Source organism: Tenrec ecaudatus, chromosome 6 (assembly GCF_050624435.1).
Source record: "Tenrec ecaudatus isolate mTenEca1 chromosome 6, mTenEca1.hap1, whole genome shotgun sequence".
Classification (NCBI taxonomy): Eukaryota; Metazoa; Chordata; class Mammalia; order Afrosoricida; family Tenrecidae; genus Tenrec; species Tenrec ecaudatus.
This window is the reverse complement of record NC_134535.1, coordinates 125,546,322-125,559,452: the sequence shown is the minus strand read 5'-3', so window position 1 is coordinate 125,559,452 and position 13,131 is coordinate 125,546,322. Positions and strand designations below refer to the sequence as shown.

At 40.0% G+C, this 13,131-nt stretch overlaps 1 non-coding gene across 1 annotated transcript; it reads right to left on the bottom strand.

The window, feature by feature from the left end:
* Positions 1 to 215: 215 nt before the first annotated feature.
* Positions 216 to 378, bottom strand: LOC142452315 (U1 spliceosomal RNA). The gene has a single exon (XR_012785331.1). It is a non-coding gene; the product is annotated as a U1 spliceosomal RNA (small nuclear RNA).
* Between the last annotated feature and the right edge of the window lie 12,753 nt (positions 379 to 13,131).

Here is a 13,131-nt window from a genome sequence, read left to right as displayed (position 1 = left end):
CAAATGAGTTAAAATACTAATTGGAATACTGGTGGGATAGTGGTTAGGCACTAGGCTGCTAAGCACAAGGTCAGCAGTTTGGAACCACCAGCTGCTCCTTGAGAGAAAGATGAAGCTTTCTACTTCTGTAAAGGAGTAAACATTGCTGAAACCCAGGAAGTGGCACATCTACGCTGTTCCATTGAGTTGCTATGAGCCTGCATAGATTTTTTTAATAGGGGAGAGCGCAAATGCAGTCCCCCGCTTCCACAAATTATGCAGTCGAGTCTCCCACATTTGGAGAAATCGCAGGGTGAACCCATCCAGAGTGCAATGGATGAGCCGCGCCCTGGGAAAGCCACCTTCGTGATCATGGTATCTCCCCTGCCAGGTAAGTATGCCTGCACAGATTTGATAGCAGTGAGTTTAGTTTTTGGTGCCTGGTACAGAATTAAACACTAGAGAATGTGAGCTCCCATTTGATCAATACAATTAATATTCCTACTGCCTGTACAATATGAGTGCTCAGAGGATTTTAGGCCAATTATACTATTCATTCACTGTCATTGAGTGAATTCCGACTGGTAGTGACCCTGAAAATCAGAGTAGAATTCCTCTTGTGGGTTTCTGAAGTTTTAAATCTTTACGAGAGTGGTGGGTTTGAACCACTGACCTTGTTGTTAGCAGCCTAATGGGTAACTTAATGTATCACTAGGGCTCCCATTACCCCTGAATTCCTTGACCCACTCCAAATCATGTATGTTTCGCAGCAGTGGTTCTCAACCTTCCTAATACATGACCCTTTCATACAGTTCCATTGCTACTTCATAACAGTAATTTTGCTACTATTATGAATTGGGTGACCCCTGTGAAAGGGTCCTTCAATCCCCAAAGGGGTTGTGACCCACAGGTTGAGAGCTATTGTTTTATAACCTGCCTCTTTTCAGGAAAGATGAAAAGCCTACCGTGTTGTGAATTCCAATCTACCCACCCAATCATGTATTCTTCCATTGAATACATGCACTTCTGGCCCCACTGCCATGAAGTCAGTTTCCACTCATAGTCACCCTAGAGGAAAGAATAGAACTGCTCCATAGGATTTCTGGTGCTGCAAATGTATGGAAGCAGATAGCCTCATCTTTTTGGTATGGAAAGACTGCTGGGTTTGAACCACCAACCTGTGGGTTAACAGCCCAGTGCTTACCTCATTGCATCACCAGGGATCCTCTGTATGACACACGGCTTTGTCAATGCCCTCTTGCAATGGTTGGGATTCCCATAAATGGTCACTACAGGGCAATTTGCAGAAGTTGTTGCTTAGGGTGGATAGGCCAAGTCACAGGGAGTCAAATCTTCACTAAGCAATCATACCCATAGTTTCTACCATTTTCATGACACACATGCTCTTTCCTATCAGGGTTTGGGCTTGCTCAGCTCCTGGGATAGATAGAGACATGGGTTGCGAGTAGAAGTCAATGCAGCTTGCTTGCTGAGCTGAAAGTCACGAAGGCACCAGGCAGCTCTGTGGTGATGACCATTTACAGGAGTTAGTGAGGAGTTATAAAGGTGCACAGGGAACCAGCTCCCAGCCTCTGAGATGCATTGGAGGAACCAATGGTTATGATTGTTATTGGACATTTGGGGAATGATCTGCCAAAGAAACACTTAACAGAACAGACATTTCCTGTAAGTATTGAACAAGGTTCTAGTGGGCCCCTGCTAAATTAACCAATCAATTTTTAATTTATTACATGGGAATAGAGTTGGTAGTTCTGGGAATGAGCCAGAGAAGGAGTAGTAAAACCCTCCCAATTTTAGTAACCTCTCTAGTTGTTCTGGTAATGACCTCCTCTGCTTCGCCAGCAATTTCAGCACAAACCTCTCGCTTCACAGTCATTCTCCACAGGTGTCCTCCAGGTGTTTCCTCAGACAGGAAACCACAATCAGGTAAGACCAGACTGGTATTGCCTTCTTGAAAACCAGTTTGTCTTCCTGTTCCCCATCTGAGGGAAAGCCCTACTTTCTCTGCTGGGTCACCAGTGACTCTCTTTCATGTCATCAAATCCACTTCAGTCCCACCTAGCCTTGGAATTATCTCAAAAGATCTGTTTGCGGGCTATCTTTTGGGAGTCTGACAATGTGTGGCCTGGCCCTAAAACAATGAAGCACCTAGCAGTGTATTAGCCCAGAGGATGCACTGTTGGCCGCTCTAACTCTATAAGGAAGGGTTGAAAAGAGAGGATCACATTTTTTCTTTATTCTTCAGATTCGTCATTCTTTCTGTAGCAGCTAAAAAAAAAAGTCACCTCTAAATAAATTGTCATACCACACCAGTATTTTAATAAATAAGCAGCTGTTTGTGAGGATGTTTATATCCTGTTGGTAGCTCTGGTGGTGTCGTGGTTAAGACGCCTTTGGCTTCGACCTTCAATGTAAGCAGTTTGAAACCACCAGCCTTTCGCGGAAGAAAGATGAGGCTGTCTACTCTTGCGGAGTTGCTGTCTTGGGAAGCTCACAGAGGCAGTTCTACCCTGTGCTATAGGGTCGCTATGAGTCAGCATGGACTCGATGGCCGTGAATTTTGGAGTAAGTATGTACACGTACACACAGATACATACACAACAAGCCAAAAATAAACTCAGAGTCACCTTATAGGACAGGTGCTCCTGTGCGTTTCTCAGGCTCTCTGGGAGTAGAAAGCCCATTCTTTCTCCTGGGGAGCAGGTAGTGGTTTCAAACTGCAGAACGTGTAGTTAGCAACCCAATGTGTAATCACTATGCCACCAGAGTCAAAGACGCACGCACACACACACACACACACACACACACAAACACACACCAGAAATACATTCTGAAATTATAGTCATCTTTAATGACTTAATTTTTTTGCAGCAAATTTGGTATTTATTGCTATTTGTTTGTTACCTCTCAAATTTTTAAAAAATAATTTTGTTTGGGGCTCATACAACTCTTATCACAATCCATACATACATCATCTGTGTAAAGCACATTTGTACAATCATTGTCCTCATCATTCTCAAATCATTTGCTCTCCACTTAAGCCCTTGGCATCAGCTCCTCATTTTCCCTCCTCCCTCCTCTCCCTCATGAATCCTTGATAATTTATAAATTATTACTATTTTGTCATATCTTAAAATGTCCGACGTCTCCACTCACCCACTTTTCAGTTGTCCATCCCCCAGGGAGGAGGACATATATAGATCCTTGCAATCTGTTCCCCCTTTCCACACCACCCTCCCGGTATTGCCACTCTCAGCACTGGAGCTGAAGGGATCATATGTCCTGGATTCCCTGTGTTTCCAGTTCAATCTGTACTAGTGTACATCCTCTTGTCTGGCCAGATTTGTAAGTTAGAATTGGGATCATGATAGTGGGGGGGAGGGAGACAGCGAGGAAGCATTTAAGAACTAGAGGAAAGTTGTATGTTTCATCATTGCTACAGTGCACCCTGACTGGCTCATCTCCTCCCCACCACCCTTCTATAAGGGAATGTAATGACTTAAATTTAAATCCAACATCGCATGGTATATTCTAGTCTACCACCTTCCACTGTTGTCCAATTGTCGTCGTTGTCTCCCCCATCCTCATTCTGAAACCACATTACTATGCTTAATAGATTCTTTATGTATTTTGGATATATCTGACATATATAAATATAAGTAGGCATGCATGCCAGATTTATTTGATGTAAATATTCATTCCTAGTCTTGGGGGTCTACCTTTTCACTTCTTAAGGTTTTCTCTTAAAGAGAAAAATGCTTTAAACTAAGATATATTTTTTCGTTTACTGTTAGTTGCTTTCTGTGTCTTATTGAAGAAAATTTGGCCTATCCCAAGGTAATGATGATTTTTCTTCCATGTAGATCAGTGGTTATCAACCTTCCTAATGCCATGACCCTTTAAAACAGTACCTCCTGATGTGGTGACACCCCCCCCCCAACCATGAAATTATTTTTGTTGCTACTTAACTATAATTTTCCTACTGTTATGAATCAGGCGACCCCTGTGAAAGGGTCATTCTAACACCAAATGGTTTGAGAACCACTGATGTAGATGGAGCAGGAGGACCACAGGATGCAGACCTCAGTGATTCTGGGTTCAGCTGAATGAATTCAAAGTTGGCAGACCACTGATGGCTTCAGGGATTGGCAGAAGATATAACAGAAGGTGGACAAGCAGATGCAGGATCTAGAACCAGCAGAAGTGAAGTAGCTTCCTCATAGTCAATCTATACTAAGAGTAGGCCGCACACCTAATGAAACCTCCCTCTATCAAAGCTATGACTAGATTAAAAAAAATCATTTTCTTGGGAAGTTCTTAAAACTCTTATCACAGTCCATACAGAGATCCATTGTGTCAAGCACATTTGTACATATGTTGCCATCATCATTTTCAAAGCATTTTCTCTCTACTTGAGCCCTTGGTTGCAGCTCATTGTCCCCGCTCCCCCACCCTTCCTCCTTCATGAGATCCCTTGATAATTTATAAATTATTTTTTTCATGTCTTACACCGACCACTGTCTCCCTTCACCCACTTTTCTGTTGTCCGTCCCCCTGGGGTGTGTGTGTGTGTGTGATATGTCCATCATTGTAATCAGTTTCCCCTTTCCTTCCACAACCTTCCTCTTACCGTCCTGGTATCCCTACTCTCAGTATTGGTCCTGAGGGCTTTGTCTGTCATGGATTCCCAGTATTGTGAGCTCTTGTCTGTACCAATGTACCTGCTCTGATCTAGCTGGATTTGTAAGGTAGAAGTGGGGTCATGACAGTGGGGGTTGGTGGGGCGTGGGGAGGGATGGAAGCAATAAAGAACTAGAGGAAAGTTATGGGTGTTTTTAGTGCTATACTGCACCCTGTTTGGCTCGGCTCTTTCTTGTAGCCCTTCTGTCAGGGGATGGCTATGACCAGATGAAGGAGGGGATATTCTACTCCATTTTATCCACATTTGCTTGGCTGCTTCACAGAAGATGCCATTGTGGAATTCACCACATTTGTTAGACCCTATCATGGGAACATCCTGGCCCAGACAAGCTGACATAAAACCTAACTATCACGTATTGTTCATTGAAAATCACTTGCCCATATATGTGTGGGTTTATTTTTTGAATGCCATTCTCATATAGGAGTAGACTTTAAAATAGTATTGAAAAAATAGAATTAAAAGATAAAAATTAGAAGTATAGACTTTATTTCTTAACATAAGCCGCATCAAAGTCAAGACATTTTGTAAGCTATCACAGCCATTTAATCCATCTCTAAAAATGTGAATTCTTGGGAATTTAACCAGGTCAACACATTCTTTTTAACACTTAACTTTTAAAATTATTAAGATTAAGAAACAAAAAGAAGCCAGAAAGAGCCAAGTCATGACTGTAAGGTGACGTCTAATCATTTCCCAGTAAAATTCTTGCAGAATTTTCCTTGTTTGGTGAGAAGAATGAGCAGGCGAATTTGTGGTACAGGATGCTCTGGTAAGGTTTTCTTAGGGATTATTCTACTACAGTGTTGAGTAGTTTTTCAAAACATTCCGCTTGCAAGCAGACGTTATTGTTCTCTGACTCTCTAGAAAGTCAACAAGCAAAATGCTTGAGCATTCCCTGAAACTGCTTTCCTGACCTTTGCTCTTGACTGGTCCACTTTTGTTCTGACTGGACTATGTCCTCCTCTTGGTAGCCATTGTTTGATTGTGTTTTGCCTTTAGAATGATACCAGCAAAGCCATGTTTCATCTCGTGTTACAATTCTCCACAGAAATCTACCAGGGACTTGATCCCACAGTTTAAGATCTCCAGTGACATCTCTGCTCTTACATACAACTGAGCCCAGGGGACAGAATGTTTGCTCCACTTTAGTCCTTCAGTCAGGATCCTGCGAGCTGAACCAATGGAGAGACCTATGATATTGTTGATATTGTTCTACTGTTAATCATCAGGCACAAGCGCGATTAACTGTGTCTTATATCAATGTGTGTGGTTTGTTTAAAATATTAATATGCTGGCTTTAGGTTTATTGCTCTGTAATTTCTTTCCTTGAGCATTTGATTGTCCATTCTCTATTTTGTTCTTGGTGAAGTTTGCATAAGAGTTGCATTCAATATTCCTTGACTATTTGAAATAATTTTCCTTGGATATCATCTGAGTTTAAATTTTTTTTGCTGGAGGGTTTGTTTTTGCTGTTACTATTAAAAGTTTGTTTTATCTTTTCAATTTTTTATTGTTAGTTGGGTGAAAGCTTACAGAGTAGATCAGTTTTCTATTCAATAGTTCACACATATTGTGCTTCATCTCATTTTATTAATTTCAATCACCTGTTGGAGGTTTTAAGTTTTGTCATTTTTAATTAACTATTCAATTTATTTAATAGAAGTAGGCTTATTCCTCTTTCTTCTTGATTCTGTTTTGTTAAGTTATGTTCTTAAATAATACCTGTAACTAAATTGGCTCCAAAGTCAAGGCCAAACTCACTGCCATCAAGTTGATGCTGACTTATAACAACCCTAAGAGATAGAGTAACCGTGTATGTTTCCAAGACAGTAACTCTTTACAAGAGGAGAAAGCCTTTTTCTTCCAGAACAGTTGGTGGTTTTGAACTGCAGAGCTTGCAGTTAGAAGCCCAAAACCTGATCACTACACCATAGAGCTTCCTCCTAAATTTACTAGCATAGTTATTTATAAAATCTTCTTATAATAATTATAATGAGCATTGAATCAGAGAGATAACGTTACTTTCGTTTCCAAATTGATAATTTGTGGCTTCTTTGTGCTTTTTAAAGTAGGAGATTTGCAGATGGGTCACTTTGATTAGGCTTGTTGAAAAACTAAATTTTATATTTCAAGCACATATAGGTAGGCAATTAAAAAATCTATTCTATAAATCTGGGATGGCTAGTTCTTTTGTGTCAACGTGACTCCCTCAGGAATGTGTGGACAGTTTAGCCTGTCAATCAGGTTGCAGCTCTATTGAAGGGCAACCAAGATAATTGGCTGGTCTCTCTTTCTCCCTGGAGCCAGGCTACACACACTCTGCTTCACCTTCCTGTTGATGAGCTAGGCGGTTCAGACCTGCCAGGTCCTTGTGATGCTTCCATTGGCATTGGAGCCAAAAGATTTTGCAAAAACCAGCCTGCGATCTTCCTGCATTTTCCATCATTGCTGTAATTGTGTAAGTCTGACAGGGGATTTATGTATTAATATCAGATTTGTGACAGGCTTGATTTGGACCTAGGTTGGGATGTTTTCTTGATATCCAATTGCTCCTTGATATGAAGCTCTTTCTTACACATATATGATGTCACTGAATTTGTTTTTCTAGTCTACCCAGGTGAATACATAATGTCTGTCATTTAATTAATATATTTAGACCATTTACATTCAATGTGTTTGTTTATGCATTAGGGATTTTATTGATACTTTGCTTCTTCATTTTTTTAATTTTGTTTTTTTCCCCTACCTTCCTATGGATTACTTGGACATTAAAAAAATCTATTTTATTGTAACTAGTGTTTTTAAGCATAGCTCTTTGTAGAGTTATTATAGCTATTTATCTTTAAATGATCACAATATACTGTTATTAATACTTTGCTGCTTATGGTGAAATTTAGAAATATTACCTCCATTAGTTCTCTTTACTCTCTCTTTGTCATAAAGTTGTCTTAAATATATCCTCTACATATATTTAGAACTACATCAGCTATTGGTTAAACATTTTTTTAAATGTTAAGAGCAGAAGTGAAATTCACTATATTTGCTCATATATTTATTCCTTCTATTTCTCTTTGTTGTTGATAATCCTGGAGATGTATTTGTTTGTTTGTTTTTGCTGTAATTTCCTTTTTTGTAAGAATAAATTCATTTAGCTATTCTTTTAAGACATATATACTGGTCATAAATTCTTTTATTTACTTTATCTTGAAGTCAAATTCATCTTTACTCCATTAGGGTATTTTGTCTATATATAAAAGTGTGGGTTGTTTATTTTCTTTAGCTCTTAGAAAATGCTGTTCTACTTCTGATCTTCCAATGGGAAATCAATTATTATTCTCCTCTGTGGCAATGTGTCACTTTTCTTTCACTTATATAATTATTTTTTCTTCCTTGTGTGTTCAGAAATTTGATTATGATATGTTATATTATTATTCTTTGGCTTAAACTTTTTGAGGTTTGATTAGATTTTTAATCTGTAGGTTTTTGCTTTCTCCCAAGGTTGTCACTCTTTCTCTTGGAGGAAAGCAACTGCTCTCTTAGTATGAGACACATCTGTAACCATATTTATGACTACTAAATTGTACTAGACATACACCTGTGTAAGTCTGGGTAGACTAGAGAAGCAAATCCATGGGAACACATTTATGTATGAGAAAGAGATCTATATATCTTCAATCTGTCAAGCTTGCCCCCAAGCAAGTCTCTTGGAATACAAATGTCTGAGTACTCCAAAATACTGGGTGGAGCTTATCTTTTCAGAGACTTGTCTGCTGGTGCGTCCTAAACCCATCTAATGATACAATTAATGGCTCAAGGCAAGTGGGCTTACAAGCTCTATTTTCATACTTTCCTAATAATTTCTTTCAACCATTATATCAATAACAATAAGCAGGAGAAATCAGTATAAACAAAGTAGAATCAAAGTAGCAACAGACACTAAAGTCAATTTTAAAATAGTCAAGTTCAGTCCTTATTCAGTTTATCTAAATCCTTATCTAAACTATTCTATTTATACAAAAATATGGGATTAAGCCTTGGAGCTCAAAATAGATCCATGCTTTCTGTTAGCCAGTTTGAGCTTCTGTCAGCCATTTTCCTTCAGCAGCATGGTTTCTGAGAAATTCAAATGGCAATTTCTACCCCTGAGCTCAAAATATACATTAGCAACCTTCATTTTTACCATTGCACACAGGCATGAACAAAGACTACAACCATATAAAATAATCAAAGTTTCAACTTCCCATATTCTTTCTAGAAAACAACTCAGTAAACTGCAAGGATATATCTGACTTCTGGCTAGCCAAAGGAAAACACTGCTATGAGGCAGATGTCAAACAAACATCTACTCTCCATTTTTATGATTTGTATCTCCAGTACCCCACTCCTGGTACTATAATGTGATAGAGAAACAAATTAATAAGTGTGCATATGTTTATAAGAGAGAGGTTCATATACAAGAGGAATTGAACATGGAAAAAACATCCAAACCCAGTCCAGAACATGTCAATAAGTCCGATATTAGTCCACATGTCTAATAGCAATCTATAAAGTCCTCTTCAGACTCACAAAACCCATGCAATGGAGCCAAATGCAGGACAATCACAAGCCAGTGGGTAGAAACTCTGAGTCCAGTGGCATTGTAAGCATCTCTGCACTGGCAGGTGTCTCTCTGTGGCTTCTCCAGCTTCAGAAGTATGGTTGCATCCATGTGGCTTGTCTTCTGCAACCTCTCCCAAGGAGGAAGTACCAGACTTCCCAGGATTCTCAGAAGGCCATGCCAACACAGAAGTCTCATTGGTGATCTCCAGATTGATAGCCTAGACTCCACCCCTGCACTCTTAATCCTTAAATTGACACCAGATTAGGTGACTACCACAACTCCCCAGAAGAGGTGGTTTCTCATGGTGACTTTCAACCAGCTCTACCCCAAACACTTAATTGTGCTCAAATGAACCCTTACAAAGAAGAGGCATCAGAACAGTATAAATCATGTTTATATACTTTCCTTACACTTATCATGTATATATATTGAGCAAACAATCTGAAAATTCACACTATATGAAGAACACAGCATCAGAATAGAAAGAACACCAATAACTTGTGATTTGCAGATGACAAAAACTTGCTTGCTGAAAGTGAGGAGGACTTAACATACTTATTGCTGAATATCAAAGATGTCAGTGTAGATTACAAATCAATGTAAAGAAAACCTTCATAGCTGTATTAATAGAAAATGTGATGATATATACTGATGCAGTCAAAGATTTCATTATACTTGGATCTATGCTCAATGTTCATAGTGTTAGCAGTCAAGAAGTCAAATGCTTCATTGCATGTGCCAATCTGCTGCACAAGGCCTGTTTGAGGTGTGAAAGAGCAAAGTGTCAATTTGAGGGGGGTCCTGAAACAAGCCATGATATTTTCAATCCCCTCAAATGTTTGGAAAAGCTGGACAATGCAAAAAGGAAGATGGGACAATGGATGCATTTGAATTATGGTGTTGGCAAAGAATACGGAAAGTCCCAAGTCTGCTAAAAGAACAAACAAATCTATGTTGGAAGAACTACCGCCACTGGGGTCTTAAAGGCTTGAAGGTGAACAAGCGGCCATCTAGCTCAGAAGCAATAAAGCCCACATGGAAGAAGCACACCATCCAGTGCAATCACGAGCTGCCAAAGGGACCAGGTATAAGGCATCATGCAAATATATGTGTGTGTGTGTGTGTGTGTGTGTGTGTACCATAGTGAATGAAGGGGGAAGTGCAGAGTGGAGACCCGAGGCCCAAATGTCGGCCACTGGAGATCCCCTCATAGAGGGGTTTAGGAGAGGAGATGGGCCAGTCAGGGTGCGATATAGTACTGATGAAGAACACAGCTTTCCCCCCAGATCCTGGATGCTTCCTCCCACCAACTACCATGATCCGAATTCTACCTTGCAGGACTGGATAGGGCAGAGATTGTACACTGGTGCATATGGGAGCTGGAGGCACAGGGAATCCAGGGTGGACGATACCTTCAGGACCAGGGATGTGAGGGGCGATGCTGGGAGAGAGGAGGGTGAGTGGGTTGGATGGAAAGGCGGAACTGATTACAAGGATCCACATGTGACCTCCCCCCTGGGAGAGGAACGCCAGAGAAGGGGGGGAAGGGAGACTCTGGATAGGGCAAGATATGACAAAATAACAATCTGTGGATTATCAAGGGCTCATGAGGGAGGAGGGAGCGGCGAGGGAGGGGGGAAAAAAGAGGACCTGATGCAGAGGGCTTAAGTGGAAAGCAAATGCTTTGAGAGTGATTAGGGCAAAGAATGTATGGATGTGCTTTATACAATTGATGTATGTATATGTGTGGATTGTGATAAGAGTTGTATGAGCCCCTAATAAAATGTTAAAAAAAAAAGAACTACCGCCACAATGACCTTAGAGACAAGGATGGCAAGACTTCATCTCATGTACTTGGAGCATATTAATAGGATTAATAGGAGGCCCCAGGGCCTGGAGAAAGACATTATGCTCGGTAAAGTAGAGGGGCAGCAGAAAGAGGAAGGCTTACATCAATATTGACACAGTGACTGCAACAATGGGCTCCAGCATGGGAACAACTATGCAGACGGCACAGGACTGGGCAGTGTTCCATTCTGCTGTGCATAGGGTCGCTGTGGCCCAGAACCAACTTGATGGCACCTAACAGCAACATCTTGAACTACAATGCTATTTTTGACACAATTATATCTATTCACCTTCAAGGAAATCCAATCAATACAACTATTATCAAATTCATGCACTGATCATGAAAGCTAATATTAAAAAAATTGAAGAATTCTACCAATGTCTTCAATTGGAAATTGGACAAACATGCAATCCAGATGCATTGATAATTACTGGTGATTGGAATGCAAAAGTTGGAAACAAAGAGGAAGAAATAGTAGTTGGAAACTATGGCCTTGCGGATAGAAATGAAGCTGGAGATTGCATGTTAAAATTTTGCGACATCAACAACTAATAGCAAATATCACTGCCAGCAACACAAAAGGAAGCTTTTCATGTGAACTTCTCCAGATGGAATACACAGAAATAAAATTGACCACAGCGTTGAGGAGACAGAGGAGAAGCTTAGCTAAAATGAGGCCAGGGGCTGAACTAGGAACAGAGCAGCAAATGCTCATATGTAATCTCAAATTAAAGCTGAAGAAAATTGAATCAAGTCCACAAGAACAAAAACACAACCTTGATTCTATCTCACCTGAATGTTGAGGGCCTCTCAAGCACAGATGTGAAAGCATTGAAACAAATGACAGGAGACATGAGAAGCTGTGGGAGGACATTAAGAAAATCATTCATGAAGAAAACAAAAGGGTATTGAAAAGACAAGAAAGAAAGAAAAGATGAATGCGGATGTCAGCCGAGTCTCTGAACCTTGTTTGTAATCAAAGAGTAGCTAAGACAAATGGAATAAATGATGAATTCAAAGAGCTGAACAGAAAATCTCACAGTGCAGCTCCAGAAGACAAAGTTAAATATTATAACAAAATGTGCAAAGACCTGGAGTAAAGCAGCAAAAATTACTAACATGCGCAGCATATCTCCAATGGAAAGAATAAAAAAATTTAAGCCTTGAAGTACAATATTGAAAGATTCTATAGACAAAATATTGAATGATGCAGGAAACATCCAAGAAGATGGAAAGAATATAAAGTCATTGTATTCCAAAAATCCAGTTGACATTCTACCATTTCTGGCGATAGGATATGAGCAAGAACTAATGGTGCTAAAGGAAGAAGTTTAAACTGCACTGAAGGCATCAGACAGAAACAAGGTTTCAGGAATTGATGTAATATCCATCAGGTTATGGGTCTGTAAACTGGCTCAGGTCTGGGAATTGATTGAGCTATCATGACTGTCTGTTCACCTGATCTACCATCCTTTCCCCTGTATTATATATCTATCTGTATACAATTTAGCCTGTATTATATATCTATCTGTATAATATATATCTATATTATACAGATATATATATTATACAGATAGAAATGTCACAAGAAATGAACTGTCAAATTGTAAACAGATAGATAATTTAAGAAATAAACAGTTAAATTATAAAGCAGTACAAATGGTTCAGTGCAACTCACTCCCATGAGAGAGTTGTGAGACACTAGCAGTCCTTCAAGTCTTGAAAGCCACCCGGTAGTTCTCTGTAGAGAGAGAGAGAGCTAGGCTGTCCTAGCACAGGCAGCAAACTGCAAGGCAGGTCACCAACCTTCAGCCAGGTCACCAGCTCCAGAGATGTAAATTTCAATTGTGTGGTCTTAAAGGGACCTCAAGTTACAGCGACACAGTCCACAAGCTAGGCGTCCCACAGGTGGTATACTCTGTAAATTGAGGCACAGACTGGTCCAATGATTAAAGAGTGAGAGACAAGAAAGGTGAAGCT